At 45.2% G+C, this 16,998-nt stretch overlaps 1 protein-coding gene across 7 annotated transcripts in view; it reads left to right on the top strand.

Moving 5' to 3' along the window:
• Nucleotides 1-16,998, top strand: part of SLC16A7 (solute carrier family 16 member 7) — a 504,734-nt gene that overhangs the window by 43,354 nt on the left and 444,382 nt on the right. For 2 of the 7 annotated variants that reach the window (XM_069629857.1, XM_069629853.1), the window contains exon 1: nucleotides 14,481-14,642. The exons of the other annotated variants lie outside the window; for them this stretch is intronic. The gene's annotated coding sequence lies outside the window, so the exon portion shown is untranslated. Of the gene's footprint in view, nucleotides 1-14,480; nucleotides 14,643-16,998 lie in introns of those variants that run through there. 7 annotated transcript variants of the gene reach the window in all.

Below are 16,998 nucleotides of genomic sequence, written 5' to 3'. Positions count from 1 at the left end.
CCCGGCACTATCTTACCCCCCCTGTCTCCCCCTGGCACTTGTCCCCATCAGTACTTGCCCAGCCCCGGGTGCCCTGCCTTCCTGCACTTCTTCCCCTCCCTCTCCCCTTGCCTTCCTCCCTGACCTGCCCCCTCCCAACTGCACCTATTGTCACTGCACTTGCACAATCCCAATGTCACAAGGCCTAGTAGTACTGTCCCTTACTGTTATTGTTTTTCTTCTGTTCCCCTCCAAGCCCGCCCATTGTCTTGTGGCTCCTTGAAACACTTGTGTATAGGCACCAGGCAAATGTCCAATAAATAAATAGATTTGATGGCAAGGCATAGGGCCCCATTGCCATGTACTCTGGAAAAGCTATTTGTAGCTATAGGATACCTCGAAAGTACACATTTTGCTTTTTCCAACTAATAATACCAGTTACCGGTATCAAAGAATCCAATACCCAGACAATCGTATGCATCAACCTAATCAAGAGGAGTGATACCAATGGGAGCTCCCCCCGCCCCAGGAAACTAGAAAGCCATAGATTATATGTTTACCCGATTGATCACGAGACCCCTTTCACTACAAAAGTGAGAAAAGGCTGCTGGTTGTATTTTAGGATGCTTTACATGATGGCACAGTACTAAAAACTCCCATTACAATCACTGTACTGGGGTATATCCATTGCGGTGAACACACAACCCGATGCACATCGCAGTAACCTACACGAAAAATACGCTCTGATTGGTGAGTCAAAAGTCTTTTGTACCAAGTAACCTTGACTCATATCATATAATTTAGGCGGTGCACAGGGGGACCCAGCGCTCTTAACAGCGCCTTGTCCCTCTGCCCACCTCCGATTTTTCTCAAAAGGGAATGTGCAAGTCACATCTGATTTTTTCATTATTTTACAGCAATCATATCAAGTCCTACTTGTATGGGCTGACTGCTTTAACCAGAAGACCATTCTGAAGGTTAGTGCAGTCGAACTTAGACACACTAGGACTGTCCTTGGTCGTATTCTAAATGCAGATTAGTAATAGAGATACATTATTTATGTTTTACAGAACACAAGAAACCATATCCAATTTCTTAAACCTGAAGAAGGGCGAGTAACGCCCGAAATGCGTAGTTGGAGATAGGTAGTCATACCCTCTAACGATCTCAAGGGAGCAGGAACTGACACCTATCAAGTACATTGGATTACAATACATGACAAATACAGTTTGGAACATATGAATTGAATATGTGAGCAAGACCTGCATTGTTGAATGAACAATCTGTACCTTTGGAACATGAATGAAAATTGAATATTTCTATATTGAAAAACTTTTGATTTTGGATTGTTTATGATACCCACCCTTAAAAATACACAGAGTAAAACCTTGAAGTCTATCATTATTTCTGAAAAGCTCGAACTTGAATGATACTCTTGAAATACAGTTAATTAATCACCAAAATCATAGATATGCCTATTGCTGTGCCCCAGTTTGTTCCACGTGATCATACATTGAACCACCCACTCTTTCATTTATCCAGTAGAGGTAGCACTCTACCAACTGGGAGCACCTTGAACTTATACTTTATCTCTACTGAAGTTGTACATGTTTTCATATTGAACCCAAATACGTGGACCAGAGTGCACCTCCACACATCCAGTCTTTTTCATTATGGTCTGGGTCTTGGTACCCAAGAGCTCCCACTCCAAAGTGTGGTCCTTGCCCTCAGAATCCCTGAGGTCATCAGACTCTTATTCCGGTAGTAAGACGGGCCATGGATCTCTTGCTTCTGATCTGGCAGAACCCCCTAAAAGCCCTTCATGATGGAGTTAATATTCTCGCCCTCACCATTTGGGTGATGGATCCTGTAAGTAACAGAATGGAGTACTTTTCTTGCGTCTGACAGGGAGGATTAGTAGAACACAATCCAGTTGGGTGGACTGCTTGGATTCTAATCTGGGGAAATCTTCTGGGGTAGAGAGTGTCTTCTGGTCCTTCGGTGAGTGGGTGAGGTTTCCAGGTGCTCGCTGGTCTTGGCATAGTCATCTGGGTCAGCTATTAATTTCAAGCATTCTCACTACCACATCTGACACCACCTGTCACAGAGGGGACAGTGAGGACCAAAAAGGATGCCAAGTCCACATAGTTTAATCACTGATTTATTTGATGCTATGTACATGTTAGGATTTCCGATGGGTTGTAGTTAGTCAGCCGTGAAGATCCATCCGCAGGGAACTTTTCCCTCAAAGCCACCACAACCAATAGTCAAAATATGTGGTTGTCGAGGGTTCAAGAAAAAAGGATAGGTGGAGTAGGAAGCCCTTGGAGTTGCTATAAGGAATAAAGAACAACCATCAAATGACCAAATGTTCTTAAAGAACACTCCCAGAGCAAGGCCTCCTCTCAGTTCCCATTTCTACCTGAATAGAGGGCCTAAATACAGTAGACCTAAGGTGCATCTACCTAGTAGGAGGTCCATAGACCAGAAAACCCAAGTGCTGCAGCAAAACAAAGGAGGTCGTACTAACTACCCTGGGTGGAACGAGGGCGCAACTGCCTAAATGTCCATAATCCAGAAAGAAACAAGTCATATGGATACGCAGAGAGCTACACGAATGGCACGAGGACGCTCATAGGGGAAACCTAACCCTAGGCCAGGAAAATGCCCCATCACCAATCTCCTCCTGTAGAGCCAGTCCAGAACACCAGCACACAAGGAAGATCCAAGGCAGTCCTGAGTCTGGGGAGCAGTTCCAAAGCACCAAAACCAAGGTAATCCAGAAGCAATCCAAAGAATAACAATCCATATCAAAAGCTCAAGTCCTGAACACCAAAACTAAGGGAAAGAACAGAAGGAAATCCAAAGACAAACAGCAGGGTCACAAATCCAGAAAAATGCCAGAACGCAGCAACAACACACTCCTCTGTAGAACGGTTGAGAAGTAGAGAGGTACTGATCCCAAGTTCTTTTATGTACAGGAAGCGCTGGCTTCCAGCATCTCGCCATCTTCCTGAAACCGTGATGACATCAGCACGGTTTACACGTGAATGGCGTGTTGTTCAGGGAGCCTATTAGAATGGTGCATACTGATGCTCTGTTTCCTTTGCCACCATCTCCTTGGCAACTGCCACGCTCCCTTCAAGTTAGCCGTGGACTGCCGAGATCGGGTCCGGGACAGTACGATGGAATAACTAAAAAGGTATATGGGAAACTTTCAATTCAAAAGGAAAACAATTAGGATGTTCCTTTCCCACTGAATGTCATTGCTGGTGGATGGGAGTGTCAGGCCTCCTGGGCTCAGGTTTCATAGGCTCATCCTTTAGAGCTCCTGGCAGATTGTCCCACCTCCCAGTGCACTGCCATTGTGACCTAAATCCTCTTTTTCATTTGGAGTGGAGAGCGGCTTTCTGGGGTCGTATGCCACTGGACTGCTGTGCTACCCAAAGTTCCTGAGAAGCCCGTTGATTGGTTGTAGCTGACAGGAAAAGGTAGAGAGATGGCCCTGGAGTAGCATTACAAAACGTTAGAGATTATATCCTCCTCCACTCTTTGCTGACTATACTCTCTCTAACCCCCAAATTGTTCCTTCTGCCACCATCTGAGACTGCCTAGTGTTGACCTTGCAAACCGAACCTGCCTATTCTGGCTGGCTAAATCCTGCTATTCCTCAGACATTCAGGCTCCTACGTCTCTGCCTCCCTTTGCCTCCTCTGCCTCCTCTGTATCACTTGCTAATGTTACTCTGGATTCTGTCTCTCTCCTGGATTCCGGCATTCCACCCTCTTCCATACACGGCATACATCTCTCCTCCACCTTATCCTCTACTTTCCAAACCTTATCCTCTGATCTTAGTACCTCCTGGGCTGCCCCGCTCTTCTTATGCATACTCCTACTACCTCTGTCCGCTTAAATCGTACCATAACCATCTCCTTCTCTACCCTGGGGATTGCCAACTCCTTCCTTTCCACTCTTGTTAGTGCTACCACCCCTCTCCCCACTTTGGATGTTCCCTTCTCCTTCCCTACCACTTCAGTTTTTCAGCTCCATCAAATGCACTGCAGAGGTTACCCCTCCCTCATTTCCTCTTTTGCTGGTAAAACCACCTTTCAATCTGCTCCATATTTTACCTCCTGCCTAATTTCCCCTGTTATAACCACATCCTTCAACTCTAGTCCAGATGCCACATACGCCTTCTTTTCCTTTCCCACCTCCTTCAATCTACTCCTGATCTTCGCTACAAACTCTGTTATACTCCTGTTTTTCACTAGTCCCATCCAATATAGATTTGTTCTCATCTGCCTCGCCACTCCTTCTGCTCACCACATCTTCCTGCTCTTCTCTGCAACCGTCTCTCCAGTGCTCTTCATTCCTGCAGTCTCCTGATCTTCCTCCTTCTTCCAGCTTTCAAATACCAGCAATCAACTCTTCCGTACTGGGCTGCCCAGCTTATAAAGGTTGATCTCCCCTCCCCCTGGGTGAGACTCTGGTTAAGGTTTTGCAGCTGTGGTCCCCAACTGTGGAAGGGGTTGGGATTGGCTTTGCATCTTGGTAGACATTTTTTTATTCAGATTTGACCGTGCTGTAAGGAACTCATGGTGGCAACAGTAAAGACAGACACAAGTGATCACAATTCAAGGGTGTTTATTAAACTGTATAATGAGTGAGAAAAACGCCTAATATAAACCTAAATCTAAGATGGGAGCAAGCTACGACCATCAAATAATAATAAGGCAGTCCTAGTTGCGTCTTGTCAATAAAAAGGACCTATACTAAAACCAACTATTTTCAATCCTTACAACTAAATTACAACGTAGTGTGGGAAAATGTTCACACGAAAAGTGTTCATCAAATGGTAGGGCCGGGTTCTCCCTTCCCCACGTTTTTAGCACGGGACAAGGCAGGACCTTTGAGCATAGCACACTCCTGGGCTTCACCAACACAGGGTTACAGCTCCTTTCAACAATGCCAGGACCTTTCCTGCAAAGTCTCTTGCCTTGCAAGACTGGCTTTACCATAAACAATGAACAAACAAAAGTTCCTTTAGTAATCCTTCACATTGGGAGACTGTTCTTCGTCCCTTGGATTCCCCCTCAGCCAAGCTCTGATACTTCTTGCAATGTTAGCCTCCCTCAATTGGGTTCACTACAGCCTTTCACTCAAAATGCATCATTCAACAAGTTTCAATGTCCTTTTGAACAACTATCTATTGTGGACATCCCTCAGCTGGGTTCACACTTGTCCTCACAATGTTCATCGGTAAATCCCATTTTTCCATCAATTCGCCGGCATCCGTCTGTCGGGTTCACCTTTGCCAGTTTCACAATACTATCAGTTTTCTTCAATGTGTCAAAGACTTTCGAGTGTACGAGGGGTTTTGCTCGACCCTCATAGGACCCCTTTGAAACTCCACCCTGGCCTCTCCTAAGGCCTCTTGGTTCTCGTAGTTTCAACAAATAACACAACCCATGAAGGCTTCACTCACAATCCTTTGAATGAGCGTCCTGTGACGCCTGATTATTCTGCTTCTCAACCATCTACTAGGGATTCTGTAAAGTTCAATTACACAAATTTGTTGTTCAACAAGGTTGCCTCCTGCAACCTTGAGCTCAGCACAGTTCGGTTTTTCTATCTATCTTCTCCGACTCACCAGCTGTGCTGAACTGTTGGAGTTTCTTGTTTTGGGAGTCAAGAACGGCACCACAGCGGCAAGCGCTTCCTCCTGATTTGGGTATCAGCGCGGGAGAGCCCCGTGTGCCATTGACACCTGTCATACCACACGCCAGCTGGACTTCCCGGTCTTATGATTTCCCTTTCGGAGGCTTTGCAGGTCTGAATTGAAAAGGGCAAGGGCAGTTCCCCCTTTGTCGTCCCTCCAGGTCTCGTCGCCTTTCTCCTCAGATTGAACAGCCGGTCGGGTGTAGCTGTTTCCTCGTGCGTCCGGCCTAGCTCAAAGTGTGCTCTTGTGGTCCGCCTTTATCCCTGTGGGGAAGGGAAAGGGCTATCAGGTGTGCATCGTTATGGTCAGTTGTATGACTCTGCCTGACCCTTATGTTGGGACATGTCAGGTAAACGGCTCTGGTGTTAGTCCGTTGACTTTTAGTCTTTTGCCTTACACAGTGTAGGAAAGTGTTTGTGTCAGAAAAGGGGGTAGAGTTTCTAAGTATCCTACGGGGTAGGATGGGGGAAAGTGGTTAGAAGGCAGGGGTATCGCATCTTGACCATCGGTGTCCCACTTCCACTCCCGAAGACCCCCCCATCTCGGTGATCATCCCCCACTGGTCCACCCACAGGAACTGGATTCAATAGCCATGGCTGTGTCCTGGCCACAAGGCACCTTCAGGTTTCTCACAGTGTTTTTTGTCATTGGCCCCTTGATCAGTAAGGAGGGTTGGGAAGGGTTAGGGGTCTTTTTACTTTCAGTTCCATACTCTGCATATTCCCATATTGTTTTCAGGACAGTGGACTGTGGTCTCTTGGGGATCACCAACACTGAGAGTCTCATTGGGACTCTTGTTCCTTACCCAGCTCTTAACCCTCATGTCTGCTTCACAATAATGGAGCTAAACAAGCCTCCAAATGTGGTGCAATGTGAAGTGGTGCCATCACTCCCACTGTACATTTTATGGGTCTCAGTAGTGGTTGATAGGATCACCAGGACGCTTACGTTCACTAATTTACTCCCCGTTTGTGAGTCAGTTCTCCATATTTGCGAGTGGGGATTGTCAGTTTTAGCCCCACTGTCTTTAAGGAAATTAATGCTCATCCAAGCTTCAATGTCCAGTAGTGCTTTGTAAATGGCAGATCATTGGAAGGTTCTGTGATGTTTAAATGCTGATTAATGGTTCACAGGGATAAAGAATAAATATTGATGAGCAGGAGCCAAACTCTGTCCCCAGGAATCCTTCATCACCAACAAGCAGGAGATACACCGGGGAACGAGGAGCTAATCTATAATAGCGTTCCCCAAAACGTCCACACAATATCAAACCAGAAGCTTTTGCCCATTATGTATAACCCACCATGCTTTAAAAGTATTCTACATGTGCCCCAATGCTCCCTTATACATATCCATAAAAACCAAGGGTTCAGGACAGATGGGTATGTTTGTACGACATCAGCAGGCCTTGGGAGACAAACGCAGCATCGGGTATGTTGGTTTTATTCGATCCAAGTTCTTCTAGGCTGCAAGCTGGAGCTAAATAGCTTACAGATTTCAGACATTTCAAACCCTGGTTTACCAGGTATTGTAAAGCAAATGGAAGATGGGGAACCCTGGGGAACGTCACCAGGTACATGGCTGTAAGGAAGATGAAGTTGCTGATTCCCAGACTCTGCTTTCTGCTTTCAAGGAAGAAGGAGATCCAGTTAATGATGTCCTTTGAGAGCCTTAAATTTGATTAGAGCCTTTGCAAGAGGACCAGGTGATCGACAGTCTCAAAGGCCACAGAGAAGACAAGCAGGATCAACCTGCACAAGCAGCCAGAGTCGACTATTTATAGTAACTCACCCTACACTGAGAGCGGTGCTGACTCCATGCTGTGGTGGAGTGGAATCCCGACTGTAGCTGGTCAAGTAGCGAGTTGCCATCCACATGTGTTTGGAGCTGGGCAGAAACCAATGTTTCAAGAAGTTTAGCCAGTGAGGGGAGACCCACGATGGACCAGAGGTTTCCCGGTTCACTTGGCTCCAGCAAATATTTCATTTATTTAGGGGTTTTCAGGGAGTATTTCAATGAGTTAGGACCTGAACCCCGAAGACAAGAAGCTGTTGATGAATTTGGAGACCGAAGAGTCAGAATATCAAGCGGGATTTACGCAATTCTTGAAAGATGGGGCACTAGGGCTTCAATCTGGGTGCAGTGCTTGAAGGTCAGAGTGATTTCTAACAAGGTTGCAGCCCAACAGATAAGGGGTGTATCGTCCACCTTTACACCCTACAAATGAGTAAATACTGCAAAAAAATAATAAATGGAGTAGAATACTCCTGAACCAACCTAGAAAACAGGGCTTCATGTGTTAATATCCCAGCAAAAATATAGCCATAAAAAAATATTGCTATATTTTTGCTGCAATATTAAGGCATGGAACCTGCGGGAGACACCCCGCAACCCCCATATTATTTTCGCAACCCCTGCTCCTAAAAAACCCTAATATTATCCCCACTAAATATATTTAAGCCCACTAAAAATATCACCTGTGGCCATTCCCGACGACCATATACGGCAATATTTTTGGTGGGGATAATATTACCTTATACCAAAAACAGACACATAGGTGCCGGTCTCCCTGCCTTCATCCACATATCCCAACTTATGTTTTTGGCCCAGTCGTACGCCTAATGCCACAGGAAGCAACTCTTACTATTGTGACTGCCGATCTGAAGAGGTAAACATGTATATTTTAATCTGCATGAATAACTTGGTGCAAATGCATATTAACATTTCTGTTTTACAGTTGAAGCATATTTCACTTAATACTCCCATTGGGAATTGGACTTCCTTTCTTGCTCTCCCAAAAACTCATTTTACTCCCAACTTTAAAATACTGCCATTTTAAAAAGGGGAAGCCTTAGTCGACGACCTGTTGTGTGGTCTGGATGAAGCAACTGATGTTCTCAATCTTTTGAATGAGAATAAGAGGAGATCTTCTCATCTTGATCCTGGGTCTGCAGATTGTGGAGAAGGTGCAGGCAGGGGAGATGAATGACTCTACGATTAAGGACTTGTCAAGGGATATTAATTCTCTCTTTCACATTAGCGGAACATTATTCATGTTTGGCAGCAAACATTGCTTTATTCAAGGCAATGCAAGCATCAGTCAGTACATCTTTGCTGGAGGGCTCTGGACGTCTGTGCTGGATAGTTTCTACCGCTTCGACAATTCTGTTTGAGTGAGTTGTTTCATCGTTTTTATGAGGGCTGTCTGGGCGAGCCTTTCTTGAGTGGGATGCATGAGACCACAGTCGGGTGAAGGTGATGGCCTGGGAGTGGGAGTTAAGTGGGAGTATGCTCCCTTGGGCTAGCCACAATGTATAATTGACTGCTTCACTACTATCCCTTAGCCAACTATTCTCTTGCTAGCTATATATTTACACTCTGCTACTACTGCCATGCATATTACTGTAATGCTATGATTGAGATGTATTGCTGCTGCCCCCGCTTTATTAGCGCAATTTTAAGTGACCACTGGAAACAATACTATTGCCAGTTGCCTTAGTTCTTACCTGCTTGCACAGTGTTTTTAGCCTAATCTGTGATTGTCGAACCTAGACAGACCCTATGGCCATACTGGTTCTTACCTGCTTGCACAGTGTTTTTAGCCTAATCTGTGATCGTCAAACCTAGACAGATCCTGTTACCATACTGGTTCTTACCTGCTTACACAGTGTTTTTAGCCTAATCTGTGATCGTCAAACTTAGACAGAGCATGTTACCATACTGGTTCTTACATGCTTGCACAGTGTTTTTAGCCTAATCTGTGATCGTCGAACCTAGACAGACCCTGTGGCCATACTGGTTCTTACCTGCTTGCACAGTGTTTTTAGCCTAATCTGTGATCGTCAAACCTAGACAGACCCTGTTACCATACTGGTTCTTACCTGCCTGCACAATGTTTTTAGCCTAATCTGTGATTGCATTTGACCTTGCCTTTGCAGTTCATAGCATATCTGTGCTTGTCTAGTCAGCCTTATGTCCAGTACCTTGCCTAATCTGCATATGTCTAGGCCTTTGTATCTTATAGTATAATTGCACGTGCCTAGCCCACCCAACTTCTAGCACGTTGTCTAAACTACACATGTCCATGCAAGGCCAGGTCATAGCCTAATTTGGACTAACAAACCTAGCTACTCATTGCCCATGACCATAATGAAAACCTCCCAAATGTATACAGTACGCTTTGCATTGAGCCTCCTTACTATCATGGCACTTGCACCCGTTGCCTCTTGCCCATCTAAAGATAGAAACATGTGACTAAGGGCTAGACTGTCCTATCTACACAAACCATCATCCTACCACACATTTAGGGGCTATACCAACCTAACTAACCCAACAAACAAACGTTCACAACACCCCAAGCCCTCTCCTCTGCCTCCAGGTGCCTCACCCACCAAGCAGCTACTATCTCAAGTAGCTACTTTAACTAAAAAGACGCAACCCCCATACAACCATACCAACTAGCACCCTCTTGCTAACTGGGTCCCTCATTAATGCTAGAACCATGTTAGCCCACACCACTGAGATTTCAGACACCCTAACTAATGAGAACCTAGACCTGCTGTTCATAACTGAAACTTGGCTCCGTGAGGCTGCTGGCCCTGCTATTATGCTAGCATTACCAGACGGCTACCAACTGCTAAGAGTTGACAGACCTAATACCAAAGGAGGTGGCTTAGCTATTATCCACAAAGCCAACCTGCCCATTAGACTAGCCACCACTACGCCTTTTCAGTCCTGTGAACTCCTCATTGCCGAACTCAAACTCTCATGTAACCGTACTCTCACCATCTATGTGATCTACAGACCTCCTGGACCACTAGGAACTTTCAAGGACGACCTAACTAGTATCCTGACTAACAATGCAAAAGACCATGCGCAAATCCTACTATTAGGAGACTTCAACCTTGGCTTCAATGACTGTAATGACAAACATGCCACATCTGTCGCCACACTACTGCATGATTATGGATTAACGCAAAAAGCTACTACCCTTACACACTATAAAGGTAGGACTCTAGATTGGGTTGCTGACTTGAACTGCAACATCAGTATCACCAGTATAACTCCTCAAATATGGACAGACCACCATTTAATCTCATTCTCTGCCTCACTTGACCTTACCCACCCTAAACCTATAATTATGGCCCCGCCACTCCCCACTAGAAGTAAAAAAGACATCACAGTAGAACAACTCCTTCCACACCTCCTCCCCACCCTTAAAAATGTAGATAATATCACAGACCCAACCTTACTTGTGGAAACCTATAATATCACCATGACCAAGGCACTAGATCTGATCGCCCCAACCAAAATCCGTAAAGGCAAACAACTTTCACACCTGAATAACTGGTTCACACCTCAACTGAAAGACCTTAGAGCTCAAAAAAGAAAACTGCAATCAATCTGGCGACACTCGCCTACTGAGGAGAACAAAATTAAGTTAGCCACCCATGCCAAACGGTACAAAAAAGAAATTATTAGCACAAAAAAAACACTTACAACGACAGAATAGCTAAAGCCAAATCTGCCACTAAGGAATTATTCTCCATCCTCCGTGAAATGGAATCACCCATGCCGCAAACTGATAATACTCCCAAAAATAAGCTCTGGTGCACTAATATACAAAATGCCCTTGCAGGAAAAATTAGCTCTCTTCAAACCAAAATTGCAATCAAAAAAGCTGCCTTGCTATTGCCAGTGGAGCCTACTCCTAAGGTTCAGCCTTCCCTAAACCAGCCCAATAACACTCCTCAACCCTTTAGCTTCAAACAAATAACCATACTAGAGACAGAACAAATTATACTCTCCCTAAAGCCTTCTAATTGTAAAGGAGATAATTGCCCTGCTCAAATTATACAAGATGCAGCGAGAGACCTAGCTCCCTTCATCTCCAAACTGATCAATGCCTCCTTTAAGACTAACCTAGTGCCCAATAACCTTAAACAGTCTTGGGTCCTACCTTTGCTAAAAAAAAAAACTCTCGACCCTTCCATCCCGACAAATTACAGACCCATCACCACTGTCCCATTCCTATTCAAAATCATCGACAGGGTAGCCTACCTGCAAATTCAGGACTACCTTGAAACCAACAACCTTCTAGGCTCACGACAATCCGGCTTCCACCCCCTTCACGGCACTGAAACAGCCTTGATTGATCTTAAGACTCAAATTGACGAGTTGAAGGATAATGGAAAATCAGCTATGCTACTCCTCCTTGACCTTTCGGCAGCCTTTGACCTGGTAGATCATGCAGTCTTATGCAATCACCTTGGCTCCGCTGCCCATTTTTCAAGCGATGCCATAACCTGGGTACAATCCTTCCTTGCTAACCGGACAATGAGAGTCTTCTCCCCCCTAGCAGCTGCTGATCCCATACAAGTCTCCTATGGTGTCCCCCAGGGATCCTGTGTGTCTCCTACTATGTACAACATCTTTACCAAACCTTTGTTTGACAAGTTGGATAGACTGGGTGTCATCTACAGTAACTACGCAGATGACACTCAGATCCTCATCCCCCTTTCGGGTAACTTCTTGGAAGACTCAGCCTTGGTAAACAAGATATATCTCCTCATTCAGGCATGGATGGCATCCCATGGCCTCTGTCTGAATGATGACAAAACGGAGATTCTGATCCTCGGCACAGAGACAGCGATTAAAAAACTTGACCCGAATTACGCCTTGTTTAACATTGAAAACGATGTCATCAAAGTGATGCCCGCAGTCAAAACCCTTGGGGTCTATCTGGACTCAGCTCTCACCTTTTAGAAACAAATTAACTCTCTAGCTTCCTGCACAGCTTATACTTGTAAACGGATCCGAACATGTAGACCATTCCTAACAGAGGCTAGCTGTATTACCTTAGCTAATGCACTTATCATATCCAGAATGGACTACTGCAATGCACTATATGCGGGATCTAAGAAGTATATCCTTAACAAACTCCAAACACTCCAAAATAACGTTCTTAGAGTAGCCTTAAACATTCCTAACAGAGCCCATGTCTCCACCGCCAGAAGGAACATCCACTGGCAAAAAATTAAAGACAGTATTACCCTCAAAACTCTCTCGCTCACGTCCAAATGTCTCAACAATAGAATCTTAAACCGTCCCACAAGAATGACTAACGCTTATACCTTGATGGTGCCTAGACACAAAAAGAGTACAGCTGGCGGTGCTAGCTTTCCAGTCATAGCTGCCCAAACCTGTAACAAACTCCCCCTAGAACTTAGAAAGGACCAACCTTACCTAAGTTTCAGGCGTAAGGTTCTTTCATAGATACGATCTAATGACATCCAATGTGATCACCCTCTTTTACAAGAACCACTCGTCCTGAGTGACACCTCCCGACTATGCCCATTGTTAACCTGTCCCCCCATAGGGACCTCCGACTACCACTGCTAGTATCTAGGTATTTCACTGGACCCTACGGGACTACAAACTGTGGCTGGTTGTTACTTAGCCCTTTATGCTTCCGACACCTGGCATTAACTGTATAAGTATATTCAGACTGTAACACTGCTGAAATGTCCTACTGCCTATTTCTTTATGCTTCCGACACCTGGCATTAACTGTATAAGTATATTCAGGCTGTAACGCTGCTGAACTGTCCTACTGCCTATTTTGCTTGTCACTGTAACTAAGTTCTCAAGTATCCTTGTAATGTTTGCGCCCGGCTACCTGCGGGTTTGGTTTTGCGCTATATTAAACAAACAAACAAACAAAACAAACAAACAATGGTAGCAGTAGAGAGTGGGGTGTGGGAGGACAGGGCTTCGGAGAGGAGATGTTTCCATTGAGATGAAGCCAACTTTTTTCAGGATCTTAAGTAGGTTTGAGTTATGGGGTCAGTGTCGAGGGGTGTTAGGACAGTGGTGATAAATGGGCTGAGTAGGTGACATTCAGACCAGATGACCGGGGAATGGTAACATCTGCAACCGTTATACCATCTTGTAAAGCAGTGTCCAGACAGTTGCCATGTTTGCCTGATGCTTTGCTGTATAGGATCTTGAGATTGATGCGGCTACAGGTGCCAATAAACTCCTTGGTCACTGGGATGGCATTGTCCTTGAACCAAAAATGTAATGTGCCCACTATTGCCCATATACCCCTGGTGATAACTGCCAATTATTTGAGCAACTGAGCCTATGAGGACAATGCCTGGAATATGATAATGAAACCGGACATATGTTGCGAGTGCCTGGGCATATCATGGCAACGCATGACACACGATGGTACTGCCAGGCCATAAGGTGGCATCAGCACATACATGGTGTGAGTACATGGGCATATAATGGCAGTGCCTGGCAAAGACCTAGGCCCTGCTTATAGAGAAGCGAACATTGCTGTCGGTGCCACGCGCTTGTTTACTATAGAGCGGGGGACATTCACATTAGCACAGGCGCTGATTAATGGTGTCCCTTCTGGGTAATGAGGGAGGCCGGCTGCAAGGGATTATGGATCACTTGACTGCACTAGTCCAGCACATGATTCGCTCGTAGGGCTGAGGTAACCAGATGGCCTGGGGATTCTTAAGTCTGGTTACCCTGAAAGACCTTTCAAGCCTGGGAAGGCTGTCTCTGCCCAGATACAATTCATCAGAAGGTAAACACAACGTGCCACTTCTTCTGTGTGTAATGACGTGAAGCCATCTGCCAGCCGTGATCATCTGATGCGAAACCACGTGCACTGGCGCGCATACAAGCATGCATGCATACTGTATGATCGCAGGTAGAAATCGTTTCCTGCATGCCTGTGTCACTGTTAGTGAGTGTGTTCTAGTCCATAGTCTTGTGGCGTATCTGTGAACAGCAGTGGTGGACTGGCCACGTGCGGCACAAGGAGGTTCCGCACTAGGCTGCTGGATGTAGGCTGTAGTTTGGGCTTTTCTTCTGCCACTGGACCGGGTTGAGAGCAGACCCCAGCCTCACCCACCCCCAAAAGCAAGGTACAGTTTTAGTTTTCAGCATGCATGTTCTTACAGTATTCTTAGACACGAGGTTGCATGCAGCTGTTGTTTGGAAGGGGGGTGAGGGTGTGCTTGACTGTGCTTGACTGTGCTTAATGGATTTGTTTGCATACTGCTTGGATTTCTTTGGAGGCCATAAACAGAACAAACTGATGCAAGTTCAATGTGATTATCCCAAGTCTAGTACATGGGGACCTGGATGTGGTGGGGTGGAGGGGATTGGATGCTTGAATGCGCATTGGTACGTGTTGCCGTGTCTGGTGCCATGCAGTGGTGAACAATACACTGACATACCGCTCGTTCTTCCCTCTGGAACACGGCACCCCGTCTGGGGAGTATAGACAAGGTGAGGGGGGCTGGCCATCGTGTTCAGAGGAGAGACTATTAACCATTTGTTTAAACACCCACACACATCTCTCTTTCGCACACACATCACACACACAGCAAGGGGAGCTTGCCACTTTGGTGAAATATCCACCTGTGCAATCTTGCACTACCAAAGCGAATCAAAGAGAAATGCAATTTAACAAAACTATTGCGCCTGCGAGCATTGTTTAATAATCCTTCGGTGTAAGGTCTCATTATGTTAGTTACTCTCTCCATTTATCCTTTTTAAATTCATGGGCCCTCATTACGACCTTGGCGGAGAACCATGGTGCTATTTGCACCATGGTCCATGGCGCTAAGCTGCCAACTCCGCCATGGTGGTTGGCGGACTTACCGCCCCATTCCGACCTTGGCGGGGCGGTAAGTCCCCAATCCCCATTTACCCTTCCCCATTCCCATTTTTGCCCCATAGGGTATAATGGGAGTGGGGAAGGCGTTAATTACGCCACCGTAAATTACGGTGGCGTAATTAACAACAAGGTCCCTTAGCGCCATGGATTTTAACGCCTGCTAAAAGCAGGCGTTAAAATCACCATGGCGCTAAGGGAACTCGTACTCAGGCGGAAAGGGGCGCCATGGTTTACGCCGGCGTAAACCCCTTTCCGCCAGGGTCGTAATGAGGGCCATGCAGTTTTAGGGACATACGAGTTTGTTCCGTAAAAATTCCTCTCACGGAGTGGTCTCAAAGATGTTTAAAGATTATGCATCATTTTAAAACAAACCCTTAACAGAATATTAGAGAAAACTGTTTATCTGTATGTGGCCCTATTTTCCATTTCACCACCTTTCTTTCCTGTCCCAAAAATCTACTCCATCCTTATCCTCCTTTCTAGCTATTGCTGAGCCCTCACCCTCCTCCTCTGCCTCTGTTTGTGTTCTCTACCCACTGCCTTCTTACCTTTCCTCTCAATCTGTCCACTCTTCCTTTCCATGCACGTGCACCGTCCCCCTCACCAGTCTCACATGCACACTGTGGGCTTGATGACCCACAGGTTGGTGATCCAGCTGCCCGGGGTAGATTAAGCTATGCATAAAGTAGCACAGCCTTGTAAGACAAAGGCAATTTTCTGGGGCAAAAGGCTTGCATTTGAGCTAATTTGGACCCCGACAGTGCTTTGCTGACGTGTCTCTGAACAGGAGGTGAGCTTCCAGCGATGGTTACAAGGTGGTGTTGTGGCATGTGTGACTTGGCTAAAATGGATTTCTCTACGTTCACATTTCAGGTGAAAGGTTTTTTTCCAAGCCTTTTTAAACCCACCATAGCTTTGTTGTTGTTTGATAGATAACCCAAATTTGGGAGGGCACAGGCTAGGCCATTGTTTAGCAAAAATTGCCACATTTCAGCCAGATCTGTCTAGCGAGTCAAAGGTTATTAGCAATAGAATGTTGGCTTAAGTTAATTTTGCTTAGATTTCACCTTAACTATATATATAGTAAATATATTAATCTCCTTACCCAACCGTTGCTTTTAAGAAGCTCAGCCTCTTTAATGTAGCAGTGCCTCCAGGTCACATTTAAAGCCTTCCTGTGAACATTTCAATTTCAAAACCAACAAAGGACAACACAATTGTGTCAAACACTTCAAACCGAAATTGCAGCGGTCAATAAATTACCCAAGCACACGCTCTTTCTTTTTTTTTTAATCATTTTATTTATTGTTTAAAACAGAACAACTGTTCCATCACCGTAACTTAACATTACAATCAGATTGCAAAATTCATAACATTACTAGGAATAATACAAAATCTGGTAAAATTAATAAAAATATAGAACAACCAATGCAGAGCACTATTTTACAATCATGTAATTAATCCATAACACACATCAAACAAGACAAAACAATATAACGCACAACCCACAGCTCCAAACCTCCATAAAGACACCCCCCACCAAAGCATCTGACAATCGAATATCTGACACTGTGCTTTCTAACAGTGTAAATCATTAA

The sequence above is a fragment of the Ambystoma mexicanum genome, chromosome 12 (assembly GCF_040938575.1).
Source record: "Ambystoma mexicanum isolate Mex_15411 chromosome 12, UKY_AmexF1_1, whole genome shotgun sequence".
Classification (NCBI taxonomy): domain Eukaryota; kingdom Metazoa; phylum Chordata; class Amphibia; order Caudata; family Ambystomatidae; genus Ambystoma; species Ambystoma mexicanum.
The sequence above is the reverse complement of the archived record's forward strand: the minus strand, read 5'-3'. Positions and strand labels throughout refer to the sequence as shown.